Source organism: Anopheles funestus, chromosome 2RL (genome assembly GCF_943734845.2).
Source record: "Anopheles funestus chromosome 2RL, idAnoFuneDA-416_04, whole genome shotgun sequence".
NCBI classification, from domain to species: Eukaryota; Metazoa; Arthropoda; class Insecta; order Diptera; family Culicidae; genus Anopheles; species Anopheles funestus.
In genome coordinates this window covers 88347686-88369796 of record NC_064598.1, presented here as the reverse complement: position 1 = coordinate 88369796, position 22111 = coordinate 88347686, and the positions used below count along the sequence as shown (strand labels likewise).

At 43.4% G+C, this 22111-nt stretch overlaps 1 long non-coding RNA gene across 1 annotated transcript in view; it reads left to right on the top strand.

Moving 5' to 3' along the window:
- LOC125762904 (uncharacterized) overlaps positions 1-22111 on the top strand; it is a 271270-nt gene that overhangs the window by 67600 nt on the left and 181559 nt on the right. Inside the window, exon 2 of the long non-coding RNA XR_007418270.1 lies at positions 15917-16028. This is a non-coding gene — a long non-coding RNA (uncharacterized LOC125762904). The remainder of the gene's footprint in view (positions 1-15916; positions 16029-22111) is intronic.

The window sequence follows — 22111 nt, the reverse complement described above, 5'->3', positions numbered from 1 at the left end:
CTTGCAAATTATGACTTGTTCTGGATCACTTCAGTGGGATTCAAAAAGCTTGTTAAACAATCTGTTCTTGTTTATGATTGTATTATTTTTTGCACAACTTTCAAACTTTAACACACTGTTTCAAAATTAACATGTTGAATTGGGGATTTAAAAAAAAATAATAGTTTTCCTCGTGACACATCACACATCAAACTTTTATAAGTTTATCTATTTTGATAAGTATTTTAACACACATTTATCATTTCTTTATCGACCAAAGCATTCATTGTGGATAATGTCAAACGGTTCACCCTAACAGTTCAGTGGTATATAATAAATTTGACTTTTTTCGGGGGTTGTGTCTTTTTTTTTTTGTTTGTTCTGCGTTTGTAGCTTAAAATCTAGCTTTTTGGAATCCTCGAATTAAGACGTTAATTTATCTTAACTATCTTTTTTATGGTCACGAAAGGTTGGCCTCGGCAAGGCTGAATTTTTTTTTTTTTGGTTTGTTTGTTCGGCGGCACGAACCATCAACCGAGCACGTTGCATTCACCGCGAAGCTAGCGGAGATTCGGTCAAACTTGAAAGCACATGTTAGAGGACTATTAAAATGCAAATATGACGAAGCTATAGGGCAGCGACGAGGTTTTGTGTTTGCCGTGCGAGGCGCCTTCTTTGTGTTTTGACGTCGTGTTAAGTGATAATCGTACAGCACCGAAGAATGGACGGTGGTAAGAAGTTTGAATTTTTATTGAGATTCGTTCGTCAAATGTCATGGTTTTATGATATTCCAGAATAAGCTCTAGCTTTTCCGTACGCGACAAACTTCATTCAATGGTTTGATATTCTAAGGTTATGAAGATTTTAGTTTTTGTCTTATGTTATCAAATGGCTATATTTTTTCCTCCATTCGCCAAGCAGATGTATTTTCGTTGAACTCTAAACAAGATTTAAGCGATTTATCTCGTTTTATTTTCATTTTACTCGGTGTCTACCAAAAAAAACTAATGCAAAATACATACATATCCTGATCTACGCTACACGTTGACTAAGTGTTCCATAGCGAAATGTCGCATCCTGTTACTCGTGAGTTAATTCAACCTATCGTACAATGCATAAACAATGAACTTCATATACAAGAGAGCTCCTCCATGGTGAAACAAAACAACAAAAAAAACCCTGTTAAACGTCGTTAAGTATTTCTTTCCTCAAAATTGGGGCTTGTCTTGAGTTGTGATTCGTTTAAAGCTTTAGCCGTACCTCCGCATCGTTGGCCCATTTCAATCATAACGATCTTCATCGCCTCATCACCGTTCCGTAAGCACACGAAATGCTGGGGCTATCCGAGAAGCCTTCACTCGAAGCTAGATGATGATTTGGAGCAAAATGTGTGACGTGACCGGTCAAAGCCACGATACAGGTACATTCCTTGATGTTTCGAACAAAAAAAAAAAGCGGGCTTCAAAAAACCAATTTCCAACTTCCGTTACATGTCATTTAAGGGAGGAGAATTTGGCTTCGGCTGAACGGATGGGTGGGTAGGTGGTGATGATTAACTAAACAAATGTCTCTCCTAATTTCCGAAAAGGTCTGCCGTGAACATAACAGTGCATGTGTCCACTGCTGTACGTGCGCAACGGGTTTGTGTTCGGCGCTTGAGCAAATCGTTTTGCGAAGATTTCGAACAAATGGTAGCAAATGGGAGAAAATTAGGAAAAACAGAACGTGTAGAGAAGAAAAATGACACTTAGCGACGGTGGGGCTGTAGTTAGGTGGATGGGTCCAATGCCCAACCGTTTGACGATTGCTTTCTGGTCATCTCTTTTTACACACTGTGTGTTTGGGGCGCACTCTTTAAACGTTGAGCGAATCAGCTAAACAGCATTGCGCACATTTAATCGACATCAGATGGAAGTTTATGTCAATGTTGCTTCCGTTCTTGCGGATCGCTTTTGATGATCGTTGATGGCCGTGTTGCTTTGACGAGTGTCAGCGCTCCATTCATTCACACTTCAGTATGTTCCAAATTGCGAAAGGGAGAAGCGTTTAGGTTTCCTCTGATGAGGCTTTGATGAGTCGTTTAAAAAGCTAACTGTTTTATCCGATTTAACGATTTACCACCGTCCCGTGAATGGGTGTGTATGATGAATTTCCACCAGGTTCAGGTGCTTCACCGCTCGTCTTAATCGGGAATTGCTCTATTTACGCTTTGTGCTGTGTTAATTGTGTAAATGAGCAGTGAAATGACCTGTCCCGATGCAAGGCCCGTTTGATGAAGCTGTTCCGCTACAAGTTTGGTCTGTTCTGGTGCGTTTGTAAATGACAACATTAATCCATCTTAGGGGACGAATAAGTCAATAGCGATGCCGGCTAGTTGAACTGTTTTTTTTATGAGATGGATAATGGGTGTCAAAAAATAGTTTCACGTGTAAATTGTGTTTGGTGAAACTTTTTAAGGTTTAGTAAAGTTTGAATGAAAAAAATTAAACATTTGATAGTTTTTCTCTTACATTTTCTGATAACAATTCAATAGTATTGGGAGAGAAAAACATTCATAGCTAATAATTGTTAAATAGTTAAATGCAATTGGAACTGACAAGAATTTTTTTTATAAAAACAGATATCTATTTAAAAACAAAATCATACGTCAAGAACTAGTTATGTAAACAATGTTCTAATGAAAAGTCATTAGGTCAATGAGTCTCCAAGAAGTTATGTATATTGTTCTGAAATTTTTTTCACATATTTTTGAATCCTTAAATTTTTCAAACTTAAAGTAAAATTTGCAATAAAAACATTTTCCTTAAACACACACAAAATTTATTGGAAGATTCAAGTCATCGCTAATTGTATTGTTCTTTTTTTTTACTTTTCATAATATTTCATTTTGCATAATAAAATTACTTTGTCCCATCGTACTATTTCATTACACTGCAAACAGCCAATACTGTAGCAGCCACGATCAGCAACATTCCACCGCACACAAAGGATACGACTACAACGAGAGCACTGCACGACACAAGACCAACGCGATTTATCAATTAGAAAGGCATCACCTAGCGCGAGCCCGCTTTGGTCACCCACAACCGATACAAAAACCATTCCACTGTGGGCTTTCATCTTCACCAGCCACACCCTGCGGTTGGCGGCGGCCACGTTTTGCGCACACATGTTGCGCTGAACGCGGAAAAAGCCTTTTACAAACCGAAACCGGGATGATCAAACCCGTAGTTGGGGCGAGACTGTGGATAAGCCGCTGCACCGGTGTTGTGGCTGTTGCCGTAGCATCTGACATAAATTAAACGTTGGCCCTTATTTGCGAACGATAACAATAAATCCCTTTGCCCACCAGCTTAACGACTCTTTGGTGTTCCCCTCATGCTCCCACCGCTCTCCGTCCTTTGGGACACAAGGCTCTTGTGTAGCTGGGAGAAGCGTTTCATCGGTCGGTGGAACGAAAGGCACCCTTTCAACTGTGGCTGGATAATTAATTTGCCTACAATCGGTCAGTTTGTCTATTAATGGTCAAATAATTACCTATCCAGGACGGGGGCAAGCCAAACCGTAGGAAGGGTCACTCGACCAGGTCGGGTAGACTGTTTTGCAAAAAAAAAACAACCCCACAGTCTACCTTCTGATCATCTAGATCTTCCAGCCGCTTGACGACGGTTTGCATGCATGTCTCGGTTGACCACCGGGTGGGCCATGCCGTGCCTTTTTTCTTTCCTTCTTTTCATTAAATTAAACATATTAATTCCATTTATCAACTCACTGAACTAAATGCTTCTCCTTGTGGCCCACCGTTACCTCACCGGTGTGTGTGTATGTCTATCACTGCGTCATATCGTGGCAGGGAGAAAATCGACTCCACGCTTTGGAATCTTCCAATGCTTTGGCTTTGCATTCATCGCATCGGCATGGATCATCTTGTTGGCGCTTGCACTGCGACTTCGAGGTGATCAGTAAATCCTTAAACAAAAAAAAAGAGATTTAAAAAGGTTCGTCGCTTTACGTCTCGCGCCTCAAGTCTTTCGTTCAATCTCATTGCGCGCGCTTGTGGTCAGCTCGTTTTTTCTCTCCCGTTTTCACTTCCATTTTTTTGTGCGCATAAATCAGCCGAGTCTCTGCTCACGCTTGGATTCTAACCAATGAAATAGAAAGTGAAAATCGCTCTCGAACATCCATTGCAAAAAAAAAACTAAACCAAGGTTTGCAGCAATGGTGCGTCCTCGCAGGGCACATTGAAATGCTCTTCTGCGTGGTGTTTGGATTGCATTCCTCGCTGCGTTCGATCGGCACTCGGCCCGGTATTGGGTAGTGCAATTGGAAAAACCTTCGCCACAAGGAAACAAAACGTACCGATCCGGTCCCGTTCACCGTTCCTTGTGGTGCCCGGCGGTTCGCGCAAATGTGTGGAGCGACAACGAAATGTAAAGAAAATATTGCCCACCCGGTCAACGGCGAACGGGCCGACACGATATGGCCACGAGCCACGAGATACGGTTAGTGGATAGCTCCGGTCCTGGGCTGGTCACGCCGGTCACCACATCCACGCGGGGATACGCGCAGTCTCTTACCGGGGCACCCTGCCGAGCGTTTTTCGAGAGTGGTCTAGTTTTAATCTATTCCATAAATATATGAACACGCTCGTGGGTTCACGCTTGCGCCTTACTTGCCGTATGGAGTACATTCCACCGTACAGGAGATTCTGTGCTGTTTCCACTCCCTCTCCTGTGCTTCTAGTTTGCACGGAATCGATCGCTCTAACCCGCCGAGTTCTTTTTGTGCACCGAAGACTGCTAAAGACTGCTTGGACAGTTCACGTTTGGGGGGATGTTGATATTGTTATCGGGGAAGGTTTATTTTTCTCTCTCCACCCTTTATCGCCCGTTTCTTTTCCCCCGCACACAACCCCAACCGGGCAACATGTGGCGATGGTTGGACTGCGTTGTTCCCTCACCCTAATAGCACGGTCAATTCCGGTTTCGATTGCGAAGCGCTGCAATGTTGTTGCAAGTTGCACACTCTCGATCCTCTCGGAGCCCTCGAGGGGTACTGCAGTAAAGAGAAAAAAACATATCCCAACCTCCATGTGTGACAGGGTGTGGCAATGGGACGGGAAATGCACCCACCCAGACACTTCACCGTGCACGGTTTTAGACTATTTTGCTATTTGATACCCGCTTAGTGTGCCCAGGTTGCATTTGGCATTACTTTTTTATTACCCCGCTTTTTTTAGGCCTCCTGCCCGTAACAGCAAACGACTAGCGTGCTCGATTTATGGGATTGCAGAATCGGAACGGAATCATGTGTGTGTGTGTGTGTATGGGGACTGGACGTTCTGCACCGATCCTTTCACGGGACGCTATTTTCGGTCGGCGATGAAAGTTTAATCATTTGAAATAAATACACTAATGAGTGGTAGAAATGAAATTTATACGAATGTATCCATGGTGGCTGTGAGGGCGACCGTATCAGGACGAGTTGTTTATTGGATTTGATAAATTTCGTTCGCCTGCAGGGTCTTTCCGTATTCATTTTGTCCGACTGTCAATAGTTTGATACAAATATAGAGTAGTGAAATAATGTTCAACCATCTATTGCTGTGAAAAGACTATTAACACATGTCTTCCAGTGTAAGTCACTAATTTCATAAGGTTTTTGAATTGTTGCAGTTCATATTGCTTTAAGCTTTTATTTATTTAAGCTTTAACAATATTATACAATTTTTCTAGTAGTGTTTAAAGCTTGTTTAAAAGGTTTAAGGCAACAACTTTCCTGATGCCGATCTTCCAAATGCTTCTTTTCTTCACACGACAACTTCGTTTTACGTTTGCTTCGACAAACACTCACACAAACTCATTGTAAGTGCTCCAGTTTATTGGTTGCCTTACCAGTCAGTAGCCTAGTGATATCATTGGATCTCTTACTTTGCATCTTTCGCTACGGGTATGACAAGCATTAACGATCGACGCGACCAGGCTAAACTGCTTGGGCGAGACGCAGCCGAACAAACGCGCACGGTACAAGGCAATCCATCGGGGTGGCCTAATGGCGTTGATGATGCAACGGCCTTCAAACCGACAACCCGGGACAGATAAAAGCGAAAAGGAAAGCAAACGTCACGCGACCCCTTTCCCTGAGGCCCAGACGTAGCTGAAATCCTCTCCAGTCCCCTTCAGGTTTTTGCGGGATGTACATTATCAGGCAGTGTGGAAAGAAGAAGAAGAAAAAAAGCTGCTCGAAGGAAGCACATTGAAGGGTGAAGGATGCCCGAACCAAAAGGGCCGGTGCAACTTATCAAACTGGCTCAATCTCGTTACGAATTCCAATTTGTTTACAAATTCACCTTTCCAATTTCGGGGATGTACTTCCAAACTCGAATCGAACGTATCCTAGCCGTTGCAATCACCTTCGAGTTCGCCGTGACGAGGCGTCGTCATTCACTGCCAAAGCTGTATGTACCATCGGATGCTGGAACGATAGGAGCTGGATTGTGGAAGGTCTTCTATCACCGGCCGTGCAGGTTCATCAACAGCTCTGCATCTGACGATGTCGCATCCAAGATGGAAAAATCAATCAAACACAAAAATTGAAATCCCACTTCCATCCGTACAGCGTTTTGGTGCAGGTTGCAGACAGTACACAAAACCACGAGCACTCAAAGACCCCTGTCACGCTACTTCAGAGGCTTTCTTGACAGGCTTCTGACTTAACTGTATCGCTTCCCGTGAATGGAGAATTGGGCTGGCAGGAGAAACTGGTGGCGTGGATGTGAACCGTTTTTTTGTGTTTGTGGATCATTTCATCTTCGTCAGAAGGATGACAAGTGGAACCGGGCACACTCTATACACATGCTCCACAACCTGAAGCAAAGCGGAGTTTCAAGGTCTACCTGAAGCTTCCAAACAGTTCATAGAAAATGCAGACAATTTCAACGGCAGCGATATGATGGTTCCACTCAAACTTTAACGAACACGAATAGGTATTTCAATCTGGCACGAATTCGTCACCATCCGAACGGCCAAATTGGTAGCCGAATACACCATTTAAGCAAGGGTTTGTAATTTCCCTTTTTCTTGTTCCTTCATCCAACTATTCGAACTCCTCATGAAGCGTTTTTATTTCGTATGTTTGGTACGCATGTTTTCGCGTTTCGCACAATTCGTCCGGCTCTGTTGTGTCGAAGTGTCGAGGAAGGGAGTGAAGATACATCGTGGAGGCCGGTTTTGAAGTCGTTTCGAAATAGTTGCTCCAGTTTGTGCTATTATTTTATCACCTTCGGCCACCTGGCCCGTCCGCATGCGTAACCTCCTTCCAGTGTGCTTCAAGTTCAGTTGCGATCTTGCGTTGCGTCGTACGGTCGGTACCCTCGGGGCATCGTCTCCAATCCACCAACTCGGACAAGATTTGGATGCTGTTTTGCCCGTGGTGAGGACACGGTAGAGAAGCTACCAGTACGACAACAACAACAACAAAAATATGTTTAAAAAAAACTACACCGATATTCATGCCGAGCAGAAGCAACATTGAAAGTGAGATCGCCTGACCATCGCAGAGCATCACCGCACCCCTGCATTGCATGATCACGCGCGTAGTGGTAGTGTGTGTGTCTTGAATGAGTATCTGACCATCGGTATGTACGATGTTCAATGCTGTACTCTAGCGCGTAGTTGGGCGAGAAGCAGCAAAAACACAGCACATTTTTCAGGTGTGCCAATCACAACATGGGCGGCAGAAGTAACAGAACGGTTCTCCAAACCAAAACGAAGTTTGAGGGGAGTGTCTCGGAGGGGCTTCTGAAGCGGCTTCTTCCCGTGCAACCTCGAGCTGCACTCCAGGGTTCGTGGTTCACCGTGCCCTGACACGGTGAACGATACTGCCGCGGATCATGCACAACCGGCCACTGATGATGATGACCATGGAGGGATACACCATTATTACCTAGAGGGCGGGGAACGCTCGGACCCTACTAAACTAGAGCAGAGTGGACTCTCTCATTACCGTCACCATCATCATCATCATCATCAGACATCATCGGGCGGTGTTTCATCACTTTCCACTCTCGAGGCACTCCGAATGTATCGAAGGCACTGGAGATCTAGAAGACTTTTGCTCAAGATCTTCACGGACAGTCTTCCGAACAATTCTTACACCAATCGACGCTGCAGCAGTAGTTGACCTCATTTAGCGAAGTCTTCTAAATAGTAGATTGGTTTGGATCGTCTTATCGTACCGTTGCGACCGTGTTACTGCAATATCTTACGTTCTTCCGGTAGCTAGTTCATAGATAACCATCAACTACGCACGTACCGAGCACTCATTTGCTCACGATTGCGTAAGTTATCATGTAAGTTATCGCAAACGGTATTGCGTTCGAAAGATGTCGCTGTAGATAGCACCGGCGAGCGCATTGTAATTATCCGCTGGGTTTTCTATTATACCCTGCTCCGGATAGTACATGATACATCCTATAAAGCAAGGCACATTACCTTTCTTCCTTTACTTGCCACTTTCTTTCCCGACTGATCACCTGATGAGTAGCGAGTGGCAGCTTCAAGGCAAAACGGTTACTTGCAATTATTAGTATATCCCCATCCCAATGTTGCACCAGTTTCGTTTATCGCGCACCCGATTTTCTCCTGGGATATGGTGTCTAAGTGTCCGGTGCACCAGTTAGTGGCTGTAACAGTATTCCTTCTCATGGGCCGATCGCTTCGAAGGCCTCCAATTTAGCACCCAGTTATGTGGCTCGATGTCAGAAGGAAGCGCAGTGCATTAGGTTTATTTTTTTTGCTTCAACTCTACCCACCCCGGGGGTAGTCTCCGTTTAGTCGAACGAAACTGGTTGGTCACCCGGTTTCTATGGTGCACTGCTGGCGATGGAGGGGTAAAAAAGGGTAATACATTCCAAACGGTGTACATCATCACCTCAAGTTGTCAGGGATCTCCACGCGGTGTGTGTAGTTCGTTAGCAGCGAAACTCCGTGGGCAAGAGTTGGAGATAGGTAGAGGGTTTGTGAAGTCTCAGATGGAGTCTAAAAGGGAGCTTCAATTTCATAAATCATGAAGAGCGTCGTTACTGACGCCATATAGCTCAGGCACAAGGAGAGTGTCACGTACGAGCAGTGGCTGACGCTGATGATGTGATGCCGCCATCACCAGCCGAAGGTAATGAGACGTACCTTAGCGCACTCTAGACTTCACTGCTAAGATCGAGCGATATTGATACGATGGGGGTTACTACCTATCTACCTATCCGCACCCCACCAGCCCAAAACGGGAGACCCAAACATGGCCCGTACGGCGACAAAACGCCTTGTGTGACGTTCTATACGTGTGAGAAAACGAACCTTATCTTCATCGTGCTTCATCGCCAAGCGCACCAAGCTGTCATCCCGTTTTGCCCGCCATTCCCAACCAATCACTCTACTGTGTGAGTGTGTGTGTGTGTGTGTAGCACACAGGGCAAACTATCGTCGTCAAATCAGACAGACAACCCGGTTGAACCGATTGCGAACCGAGTAGCTTCACTTCTAATTATTAGCGCTTCATCGGTGACAGCCGAAGCCGAAGACGATTACCACACGGTGTTTGCCGTACTGGAGGGATGCTTAGGCAAAGCATCCTTCGCAATTGGAAGACAATTAAAATACCTCCTTTACCTTTCTGCCAACTTGCCGGGTGCCGATGAGAGGCGGGGGAAGTTGCGAATTTGAGTTTGCCTGCCTTCGTACTTTGCTGCTTAAACTCATCGATATGACGCAGTTGATAAGAGCCATGGGAGCGTAGAGCGTTTTGCACACTCACTGGGGCTGTGAGTGAAAATTCCATCACGTGAGGTTTCGAACCGATCTGCGAGTAGGGTGGTGATGAAAAGCTGAGAAGGTGATAATCATCGGCGACAAATGTGTTAAAACCGTTTCCAGCACGTTTCTCGATGGGTTGGGTTTGTTGCTATGTGTAATTATCATCAAACAACATCATTTGGCGCGGGTAGGGCGTGCTATGGGATTTGTCTATAACGGTTGAAAACATGCATTGATTTGGAAGGGTGCAAACAAGAAAGGTGTTTGATGTACTCTCTTAAAGCAAAGTATTGATTTTGTACGACTCCGTCATTTTGCTTTCACTGAAGTGGAAGAAATTATTACTTAAACCCCATACTTGGGCAGCTCAAAAATAAATTTATTTTCTAGGCATTATACACCTTCTTAATGAGGTTTTGTTTTATTTGCTCGAATAATTGAATAATCATAAATAATTCATGCAAAATCATGTGCAAGTATGGGGGCAAAATATTTTTATGGCATGCGTTTTGATGAACTGCACGTAAAGACACACTGAGAATCTGCCCGTGGCAGATTGATTGTAGCATCTTTCCAAATTGAGTAGAGAATTTCAAAACCAAAAAAAAATAACGACTTTTCTTCATTTTCTTTACCATCAACAACTGCACTTTGACGCAAGCGCAGCACCACTGAATGCACCATTCGGGATGCTCGACTTTCCTGCGTCCCATAAAAGGGAAAGGAACCCGCCACGTTTGTCATCCATTTTTCGTGCCAAAAATCATCGCACATTTTTCACTACTGCGTTGTCGGCTTTTGCACCAGGGTACCACCAGAAATGGATCGCGCGACTACACATCACACGAACGCGCGCCGTCCAGCCAAAAAGTCGTGCCACATTTTTCTTCCCGCTAGTACAGGAATGTCACCGTGCATGAACATGAATATGCTCTCACCGCATTCCGCAGTGGCGGAGGTCCCGCTCATTGTCACTCTCTGGCATGGGGTGGCAGGGTAGTTTCACGCAATTTCGGGGTGAAAGAGTAAGTGTGTTGGTAGCAAAAGTGCATAAGGACTGCCACGGTAGCAGGGAAGGAATAAATTGCACATAAGGAAGTAAAAAAAGTTAAACAGAACGAACCAACCGCCGTGGACGGAACCCGTGGCCATTACATCCATTATCGTCACCAGTGTGTGTTGGACAGTGGTCGATTGGTTCCCTTTTTCGTTCGCACATTCACCCACGGGGTTCACTTCGGGTGAAAGATGACTCGCCAAGCGACGAACCCCCGAAAGTGTGAACCGATTTTCATGCCTCACGATTCCGATCCGGGAATGTGTTTCTTTGTTTTTTTGTTTTGGTTTCATGCCGGAAACGGACGTGGTTCGTTAACATGAGCGTTTTTCGCAAAGGTACGAGAAGACGTTATACATTATTACGACACGTTGTGCACACGGTGTGGTGTGCACTAGATCACTTGATCGGGCTAGATCACCTTCACGCGGAGCATTGCAGGGATACGAATGTGAAGATGTGTGGCGCTCGTGTTAGCCTGCAGCAGATTCTCAACGATGCATCAGGGAGGCTGTTCGTTCGCAGCGAGTCAAACCATATTTGTCACAAGCAAATCGAACAAATCATGACGCGTTCGTGGCGAGTCTTTTCTGGTCTGGTTTTTTTTTTGTTTTATTTCTATTTCTTCTCATCGCTAAGGAAGCAGTTTCGTTTGGAAGTGAAATTCTTCATCGCATTAGATTTGCTGCTACCCTTAATCGCTTGCGGGCTTTTCATTTTCTGTTGTGCCCGATCTGCCCGAACGTCCCCCTCCCCGTACCTGGGTGATACGCTCCGTCTCACTCGGTCCGTCCGTCCGGTTCGCTTTCATTCTCCCGGAACTGTTTGCTACCGGATTAAATCGAATTAAGGCCCTGGAAACCACAAATTCGTTTGGCGACCACTTTGGGCTGTTGTGCCGGTGAAATTGAAGAAACGTCATGTTTGTGGCCAAATGCTGGAATTTGGCTTGGGGGAGGAAAGTAATCGCTGGGGTAGTAATGGCCCGCAGGGATGGGGTTTTGAATGCTCTAATTTCAACGCGACCAGAAGATGATCTATATGGTCAACGAATGTGAAACTGTCGCTCGGGCGAAAATGGAGCTCGATGGAGATGATGATGATGATGGTCGAATCGGATTTGCTCTATTTTTTTTTTTTTTTTTTTTTTGTGAATTGCATTGATGTTTCCGGTGGTAATAGATCGTAGTACAGTTATGTTTAATCTTTACAATTTTCTTTACAAAACTGTATCGTGTTTGAACGAACTTATTTTTTTTTTTGCTCGGTTAGAACGGCTTGGCCGTATCAAGTGAACGAACTTATGTTGTACTGAATATTTTTAAAGAACAATTTAAAAAGAAAATTCTTTCCATAAATCTTTTAATTTAAATTATTAAATGCTCTTCTTAACATCTTTTTTTGTAGTCTGTAAAAATATGTCATCAACCTTGCCTTTAGTCATGAGATGCACTAATTGCATACACCAGATGATACACGCACACTTACCCAACCCCAACCCAAATGGGAATGAAAATTTCCCGATAAAAAGCACACATTTTTCGCACACATTTCTCCACAGAGCAACGGGCAAAGCTTCACATCATTGCTTTCATTACAGCTTTTCAATCAGCCGTGTGTGTATATATGTTTTTTTTTCATCTTTCGCGCAATTCAATAATATTTACATTTTTCCCATCACCTTTACGCTGCAGATTTGCAATTCCTGCGCTTGATCAAGCGATCGATTTGGTGCCGCAATGGATCTTACGACCGATCCGATCGCAGCCCCGACCGAGAACGGTACGTTCGTCCCGTACGTGATTGAATTTCTTGCACTGCGCATCCGTCCAGTGTGCGCGGGGCTGTTGATGTGTACCGAAACATTTACGCGCGCTGCTACCATGAGCGAGTGAGGGGGAAAAACCCACCCCGTGCATACCTTCCAAATGCATCGAGTGCAGTTGCCGATGATGCGCCGGCAGAGTGTAGATAAAACGGATGGCCTTATAAGGTGTCGTTGATTGTGATACGCTTTTTGTACGCTGGAGTTTTCCCTCTTGTTTGCCCGTACGGTTGTGCTCGCTCGTTGTGCCCGGATTGCACTAGTTTATTTATTTTCTTTTTTTGCACTCGGTCCGCTGCTCGTCATCAGCGTCGTCATTATTATTTCTAATTCAGCTTCGGATGCTTCGTTTATGTCCGTGTGTGTGCGCGCGCGACGTTGCCATTCAAGTGCAGTCAATATGGAGGATGCGGTTCGTTAGCAAAAGTGCTCCAACCCTTAACCAGAGCCGGTGAGTTTAGGCTCTTGGTTGCTTGGCCTCTCGCTGCTAGATTGTCTTGCCTACACGCAAACAGGCACGGCATGCTTCCCGTGCTGCCGTTTTTGATTGTCATCAATTTGTGCATCCATTCGCTTTCCTTCTGTCAAAACTATTTTACGCAAAACAAATTATTTGTTTCTTTTCCGGTATGTTCGTTAGGCTGCCGGTAATCCGGTTCCGGTTTTGTCGTCGAACGGTTAATTGTTGCAGCAGATTTAAAGCTGACTTTGTTGTGATTGTGGATGATATGTTCAAACGGGGTGACTGATGTCAGTGCATGGGACGTAGGTGTCAGTAATAGTTTGATTGAAATATTTACACATTTACACGATTTTTCCTATGTTTTATAATTATGTTAGTGTTTTAAGAAAACAAACATTAAAAACGTTAAAAAAAATTAAATAAACTATTGGTCGTGATATTTATAACTAAGGACTACAGTGAATTCAGTTTAGAATTATTTAAAGATATAATAAAAGCTGCAAGTTTGGGCCTGATCGATAGGTTGAAATTTCCTATTGTTTTAATTTATCATTTTCTAACTTTTCTAAAGCAATCTAAAGCAATGAAAGAGTTTTCAATATATTTCCCCCATTGCATGCTAGCGCTCCCGTGCAATTGCACATGTACGTTCACTCGTATCTCTACGTTCGACAACAGCACCACCATCAACGCCAAAGTCGCTTAAAAGCTTCCGGAAAGTGGAGCAAAACAAAACAGAAAAAAAACAAAACCTCTCTATCCTCTTCGTACATCGTATCCAGCCCGGTGTGCCTGCATCGGGCGCTGATTGCATCTCTTCCCGGATGAAATCTTGCAGATCGCTTGACCGCCAACGATCGACCGAACAGCCAATTGCCCCATGGTCTGGTGGCCGTGCATAAATGCATCGCAGGAAGCATCACAGATATCGATCGCATTTTGTTCAGCCGGTAGGTTTCTCGCTTGCATTATCTACCCTGCGTTCAAGTCGCCATGTTGTGGAGGACGATTAGCGGCATGCAGGACGAGTGATGCAGCAACACGTAACAGCGCAACTAGTAGCCATTATCTGTAGCATTCAGCGCGCAACCCATCTCGGTGCCATCGGCTAGAGATTCGAGTGCTTTTTTTTTGTTTGGTTCGTACCGCGGCATCATCCTGCAGCCGACGAAGATGGGAACCGTGGGATGGAAAACCAGTGTGTGAGTGTGGTAGCTTCGTGGATGCGCGTGGTATGTTAAAGTAATTAGATCAGTAGTTGCATCTGGTCAGTCGTATCTGTGTGGGAAGGGACAGAAAAGAAGAAAAGCCACACACACACAAAAGTGGATAGTGGTCACAGGAAAGTGGACTCACTTTCGGACTCTAATTATTGAGTGAGAGGAAAAATGGTCCCTGACAGCAGTATGTGGTTCGGTTCCTGTTTTTCACTGCACCTGATGTTGCATCGTTTGCTCTGATTTTTTAATGGCGTTTTCGTTTTCGCCGAGCGTACCGGAGCTTAGCCGACCAGAGTATAGGAAACATCTACCACAAGCAATCTATCAGACAGGGGCCATTACATGTGCAGCACCACAGAGTGTCGTTCGTGATGGTAACATGCATTTTTTTGTGCCGTTGTTGTCTTTGTTTTGTGATTGGTTACACCGCATGTAATGGCGATGACATGTGTGTTCAAGAGCTGCCGGGAAAAACATTTTCTCGATTGAGGAGAAAAAGGTTCCAAACACGGGATGGAATGAAAACACACACCTCAGACATGCGGTGTGTGGCTGGTGTGCGGTCGTGAAGGAGAAATTCATTCTTTCCCTATGGAATGATGTAAAACACTTGCTAACAATTGATACACCATTCTGCACTTGAAGCATCGATTGAAGATGCTGTATCTTATTTCATCGATGATGTTGAATTGAATGAAGGCATATAGGAAAGGACTTTCATTTCATAAGTGCTGGTACAGCCTGGCAGTTCGTAACATTTTTTTAAAAATATTTTTTGTGCTAATAAATTTGGAATAAATTTTTAGAAAATATTAATTGACTGAGAAATTATTGACTAAATTGAGAAATTATTCATCGTAAAGTTTTTTTGATAGAATGAAACAGTCAATATGTTTTTTTTTGTTTATTTATTATTTTATAGTAATTTATTTTTTAAATTGTTTTAAGTTTGTTTGTTTTTCTCTGTCATCATACTGAGTAAAATAATAAAAGGTTCCTTTTCTTTATTTAAATCACATTTCTTTAAATGCAAAAGAAATCATAAAAACCAACAAACCGTTGATTCTTTCCGGTCGCAAAGTTCGAAAAGCATTTGACATTTAGCCAAAAAACCATTATTATCCGCCATTAATGTAGCCACATTAGCATTACAATATATATTATTCTTTTCACGCGTGCCTGAAAGCGATAAAACAGCTTGCCATTTCCCATCGGTTTCATCTACGACGATCCCATCCTAATTGATCGTTCCCCATAATGGCACCGCATGGATTCGTTCGCAATCAGACGGCACCGGTTTAACACCTCGGACAAATTTTACGCCACACGCGGTATCATCAATATTCTACCACCCAGCCTCCTCCTTTTTCGGCCGGTTTTGTTTCACCCTTTACCATTTGTACCGCTTTTGTTCGAAATGGTTTCGCCATCAAATCAAAAGTAAACATCCCACCCATGTGTAAACTTACAAAAGCACACACAAAGTGGACCGTGTTTAGCTATTCACGGACGATCAGTTTAATCGCTCTCCAATAACATCAAAAATCTATTTTCTCTTCGTAGGCGACATCGTGTGCTCGCTGGTGACGGTGGTCGTCGTTGTTGTTAAAAAAAAACGTTGTCTAGCCGCATTTGAAGCAGATCAGTTTACATCGCTTCGGGAAAGATGCACCAGGTGAGTGATGGGGAAATAAGGTGGTTGGGCAAAATGAAACACTCTATTCCGGATCGGACCAGCTTGATCGTCTCTTTGGCCCAAGCGCAAAAAGGAAGTGGAGAAAAATTCGCTTGCTTTCCGACCGGCGCGGTTAGGCTTTTCTTAGAAGGCCACCTTAGGGAACCTTGCACTGTTGGAGCGCAAAAAAAAGAAGAAGTAATACCCGAACGCACGACACGACCCGTGAAAGTGGTTCATTTATCTGTAATTTAATTCCTTACCGCAAGTACCCTGCACATAAGCATCGCGATCGCATCTCTTAGGTTTGCCTATTAATGGACTCTAGAGAGAGAATGCGAAAGAGGAGATGGTGGACGTCCACGACAAGGGTAGGATGCGCGACACGATGAATTACGAAATATTTTACAAAATCGAAATTAATAAATATTCACCATCGTTCGGACGAACGGATACAACCGGCGACCACGATCGGGAAATCTGATCATCCCGCTTTGCCGACACGATCATGTGAGATGTTTCGATTTATAATTGTAATTAAATTAGAAATGCATTATACAGGCAAAACGATACAGCCGATGAGTACACATTCCAGACGGTGGAAAGGATGAAGCAATGTTTGATCAGATTTAAATGAAACGTACTTGTTTTGCATGTTACGGAGGAAAAATTGAAACTCGGAGAGGATGGGGTTTTTGTTTTTGTCCTGTTTTGCTTGCTTTTCCGTTTGCTATTTTGTCAGCATTTCCCTTTTGGCAGTGGAAATGAGCCGATTAAAATTGTTGAGTGTTTGCAAATGTACAGCTGTAATGTGTTCCCACTTTTCTGTGGATACCAAAGCAAGATAAAAAGTTGGTCACCACATCAGATCAGTGGTTGGCAGATCAGTCGTTGGCGCGTGTTGAATTAGAATATTTTTGTAGTGTTCTGAATTATTGAATTTTACGAAAAGAGTCATTCGTATAAATCTTCAGTGAAGATTCAGCCATTCGTCCATGAGTCGACTATCAAAAGATCAATAAAATTTCAAATACAGTAGAACGTCGATTATCCGGGGGCGGTTTCACCGGCGGGAAAATTGACAGGAGTACATTTGTACTGTCAGGATGGTTTAAATTATTAAAATCGTCACCAAACGTTGTATTAGCAATCGATTTTGTTTTGCATTCTAAATTTTAATTGTTATTTGATAAAAAATTGTTTTGATTCAGAATCATTTTTAGCATCAAGAGGAGCATAGTATAGTATATAGAGACTATATACGCTTTATCTAGATATATAAATGACCTTGATATTTAAGGAACTATTATCCGTGGAAATCGATTAACCGGCATCAGCCACTTCCCGAGCACCCCGGATAATCGACGTTCTACTGTAATCAGGGATGTATAAAGAATTATGATTTTACTTATTAGCGTCGCCTCGTCAGTGTACCGTCGCCGGTCTCTATACGATAGGACCGAGGCTCAAATCCCATCCGGACCGTACTCTAGATTATTCAAAACCAAGATAAGGTCAAGATCTCTTGAGGTTGTACTGCCACAAAAGAAGAAGATGACAAATAGAAAAATTATAGTAAGTTATCGTATTTCTTAAAATTCCCTTTAAAAAATTGAATTTGAAGTTGCCAACCACTGGCTAAAGAAAAAAACCCGATGGTTAACCTCGCACAATCCTTGCAGAACAGTAGACGCTTGAACACTAATTAAAATTGAATGCATTCAAACATTGCTAGCGATCTTCGTTACTGTTTCCTTTCGTAAAAAACTCCATGAATTTGATTTGTGCGATCCAGTTTAGGCAGGGTTCCGCACATCGCCTACCGCCACGGGGGTTGCGGGTGGTGTAGCCCATCCACGTGCCTGCTCGTGCGCGCGATGCAATTGTGTGACGATTTCACCGCGGATAGAACGAAGCAATAAATAACTAACCACCGATAGGCGCAACCCCCGGACCATTGGTTGGCGTTGGTGGTGATTTGAATGCGAAAAATGTGGTAGTCGCAGATTTTTTTGCTCTCTCTTTGCTTCCCATCTTCCCTGGAACTTCGAAGAAGCCCGATCAGATGCGGACCGATGCGATGCGCATGAAAGTATGTGACCGGGATCGCATCCATTTAGTTCCCCTTCAGTCACGGCGATCGTGGCTGCTGTTGTAGATGCGCTTAATCGGAGTATGTTGCATGTTGTTGATGGTTGGTAAGAAGTGAGCTGCCAAGGAAAAAAAGGATGCTTCTTTTTTTTCTCTCTCTCTCCATTTCGCCGACCAAATCGCTTCGTTTGATCTACGATTATTTGACTCTCGAGTCGAACAGGATTTAGCAGCTTCTCGGTGCACCCCGTATAGCGGTGCGTTGATAAAGCTAATAAATTTCACCCTTTTTGCAGGCGAACGAGAGCTTATGGTGCCGTTTTGTTTGCAGATTAAAATGGCCTACCAACCAAAAAAAAAAGCCTCCCAGCTTAACGGACGTTTGATGTATTTCTGCTAGCAGTGCATTACGGGGGAGTAAGCGCACAGTTAATTCCTCCGTCTTTTTGCTAATGTAACGATACGCAGTGATACCTTTCCTTTGCCACACATTCAATTAGTTTGCCTCCATGTCGGATCTGTCTTATCGTAATTGAAAGCTCAGTGAATAATAACGCACCTAAATAACAAGCTTTAGGTGGTGGATTAAATTCTTCATCAATGGCGTCCATCGAATGGAATGTTTTGCGACAAGTGCGCGGATGATAAACCCCCTACCCGCCGAACCACGAGTGAAACACCTTTCATTGTGCGTTTTATCGTACCACATAATGGTGATCATCGTGAGTGTATTGCAAGCACTTTTTTGTTATCACTTTTCACTCTCGACATTCCCATTAACCCCGCAGGTTGAACCTTTCGTGTGTGTGTGAGGAGTGCTTTTTGGTTGTTTTGCATAGATTTTTGGAAATCTTAAATCAATGATTTAAATGGGAAACAAGGCACGGGAGTCAATTTCATGCACTAATTAGCACGATCAGAAGCATGCTTCTGTGTGAATGAGCAGCACCGAAGCAGTTTTCGGTTATTGGTTTATACCCGGTGCGAGAGAAAATCCGCCAAAGAGAAAATTCAAACTGATCCGCACCGCAATAGACTCATAAAGACCGGATTAAGCTCAAGGCTTAGCTTCAATTTGTTGTGCGTGTATGTTTGCTGAGGTTGGTAGCTAAATTACGAGAACAAAACTGTAGCAGAGTATATGTGATATTAAACATTATTTAATGGCCCAATTTTTCGAAGAAAACTCTGCTCAACAGCAAAAGACCACGCGCTTCATTTTATCAATTATTAATAGCTTCGTTGATTCCGTTGAGGTTTTTGAATGTTTTTTTTTCATTTGTAAATGCCGTTATGAAAAATTTATACATAATTACAATTGCCATATCGGAACCACATAATTGAACCGTTTTTTTTTTTAAATCAAGCTGAATCATTTAGAAACCACCGGAACGTTATCGGGCACGTCTCGAATCACGCACGAATGTTTTAAAATTAATCCTTTATCGAGGTAATTTTTACTACCGTACAGCACAGATCGAGTACCACCCGGGGCCGGGGTCAAAGGAGAAGGTAGAACCGTTTTTTTATTTCGCTTTTTTATTACGTTAATGGTTCCGTTCGACATTGTGTGCGGTACACATTTTCTCACGTTCCGGCGTCCCAATCGATACGGTCGCATCGGCGTACAGGTAACCGATCGAATGCACCGTTTCGGGTGAGTGATTGCAACGTGCTGATAAGCGATGCGAAGTGGCAGAGTCGGTACCTAATTAAAAAATTATCCCTTTACAAGCTTCATCTACCATATGCGTCGTGACAATCGCTGGGCAGAAACGGTCGCTTGATATTACTATTTTATATGTTTCTCCCGGAGCAGATATATGGTAGTGAGGAAATAAAAAAAAACCCACCTCCCGATTCATAAGCAATTTTAAACGAAAAAAAAAGAAATCAATAAATACCAAACCCCATACATTGAGCATTGCATTAAAATGTGCTGACCCATGTTGTACCGACAAGGTAAACAAAATACACGACACGGCCATTTTCGAGGGGAACGATATCGGTAAATGATAAGTTTATCAGCACATTTTTATCAGGCAAAACTTCTGTATCGATACGCTGCGTCACATAATGTGTGTTTGATTGCGATGGTGTATGATGCGATGGAAGGTTCGTCGCTTATTCCGCCGTGTAAATCGTGTGTTCTTTAAAATTGTCAAATTCGGAGCTTGTCGTTTGTGAAATCTCTCACTCTCGGAAAGGGCTCGGGATGATGGTTGTTGCTTTGTATAGTAGCCGACGATACGATACAATCAATTGTGAAGATTGGAATTGGTAAATAATCGATAAAAAGACAAGCCGTTAAACGTTTGCCTTGCTATAAAATAACCCGTTTTTTGGTGATTGTGAATGAAACGGCCCGTGTGTGTGTTTTTGTGTTTTATAACCTTTATCTTATCATACATCAATAACTGTTTCGTTACACGACCGTTCACAGGACAACTGTTGGCACCTTCTTTGAAGATCCCATCCCATTGTAATCTCAATCGTACTAAAAGTCATTGCTGCTTGTTACATTTAGCTTTTCTTTCTTACGATCACCTTTTTTTTCGCTTACTCTCGACTATATTTTCTCCTAGGTTTTTTTTCTATTTCTCACCCCATTATGGTTGGTTTGAAATTGAATAAGATGTCAATTAGCAGCTTGTTTCGGTTTGAGTGTGTGTCTACCTGCTGACGAACGGTTTGGTCATAGCGAAATCGTCGATCGATCCGTACTGAAACCGACGCTGATAAGCTATTATTAAACTTCGATATCCCGATCGGTGGAACCGCGCACGTTACTGTCGCCATATGCCTTCACGAGAAACGAGGCAAAATTGTTGTCATCCGCCCGGCTTGGGTTCAGCAGGGAAGCCATCATTTTTTATGAGTTCCGCTAGCGCGCAAAATCATCCGGTACGGTCCACTACCCCATCGATCGGTTCGTATGTGGTTTTTGTTTTGCTTTTCAATCAAACTCCCCGTTTATTTTTGCCCCAACACTACCCCACTACCATCGGTTGGACAAGACAGTTTGGCTTGTCTATTTTAAAACCCATCGATGACGGGTGATGACGGCTCCGTACGGTGTGTCCATCCGTTTCTGGTAGGCGCGTTATGATTTATGGACGCGGCAGACCAGAGTGAAATCAATTTCTCTTTCGTGTGCGGCACACGCAATCCCAGCCGGACACTTTTCCCTCCGGTACGGTATAATTTCATGTTGCGGGATTGATTCTCGTGTTTTTTTTGTTGTTGTTACGAGATGATGCCGCTAGGTCGAAGCTTATTATTATCCCGTTTAGGAGCGCAAAAGCGATGGATCTACCTCACATATCCCGAATGCTTTCAGCAAGGTGATTGGCGAGAGCGAAAAAAAAATGGTTTAAAAAATGTATCACCTTCTGATAGATTGGGAACTCATCATTAATATTAATATCGTTCTGTCGGTGAGGTTCGTCGCTTTTATCTGGGCACGAATGGGCTACACATACAGCACACACGCTTTATCTTATTTCTATGCTAGAGAAACACCACTAGCGTGGTTTTTTTCTGCTTGCTAGTGAGTTGCACAAAGATAAGCATGGTGAAATAATTTTTAAGCCCTGGATAGCAAATCTACTCCAATCGATCTAAGCCGTACGGTATCGGCCAAAAAGTACATACAGAAGGAAAAATCCCTTTCGACCGTTAGCGCATGATTATACACAGCGCTGGTGAACGAAAGGAGGAAAACGATTTATTTATTAAAACATAGATAACATCCCTGTGCCCTGTGGGGTTTGGAACGAAGTGAAAAAAAAAACCTGCAACAGCTAGCGCAAAAGTGAAAACTGGAGTAATTTGATAAAAGGTTTCCCGTGCCGCGTGCACGAATCGCCACCGATGGAAACTAGTTACCAGTGAGCCTTTCCTCCCTTTCCCCTCTCCCCTAAAGTCCTCCTCATCACTATCGATCTCGGAGGGGTTGTTCTGTACGATCGGATGATGGGTAGGATGCGGCC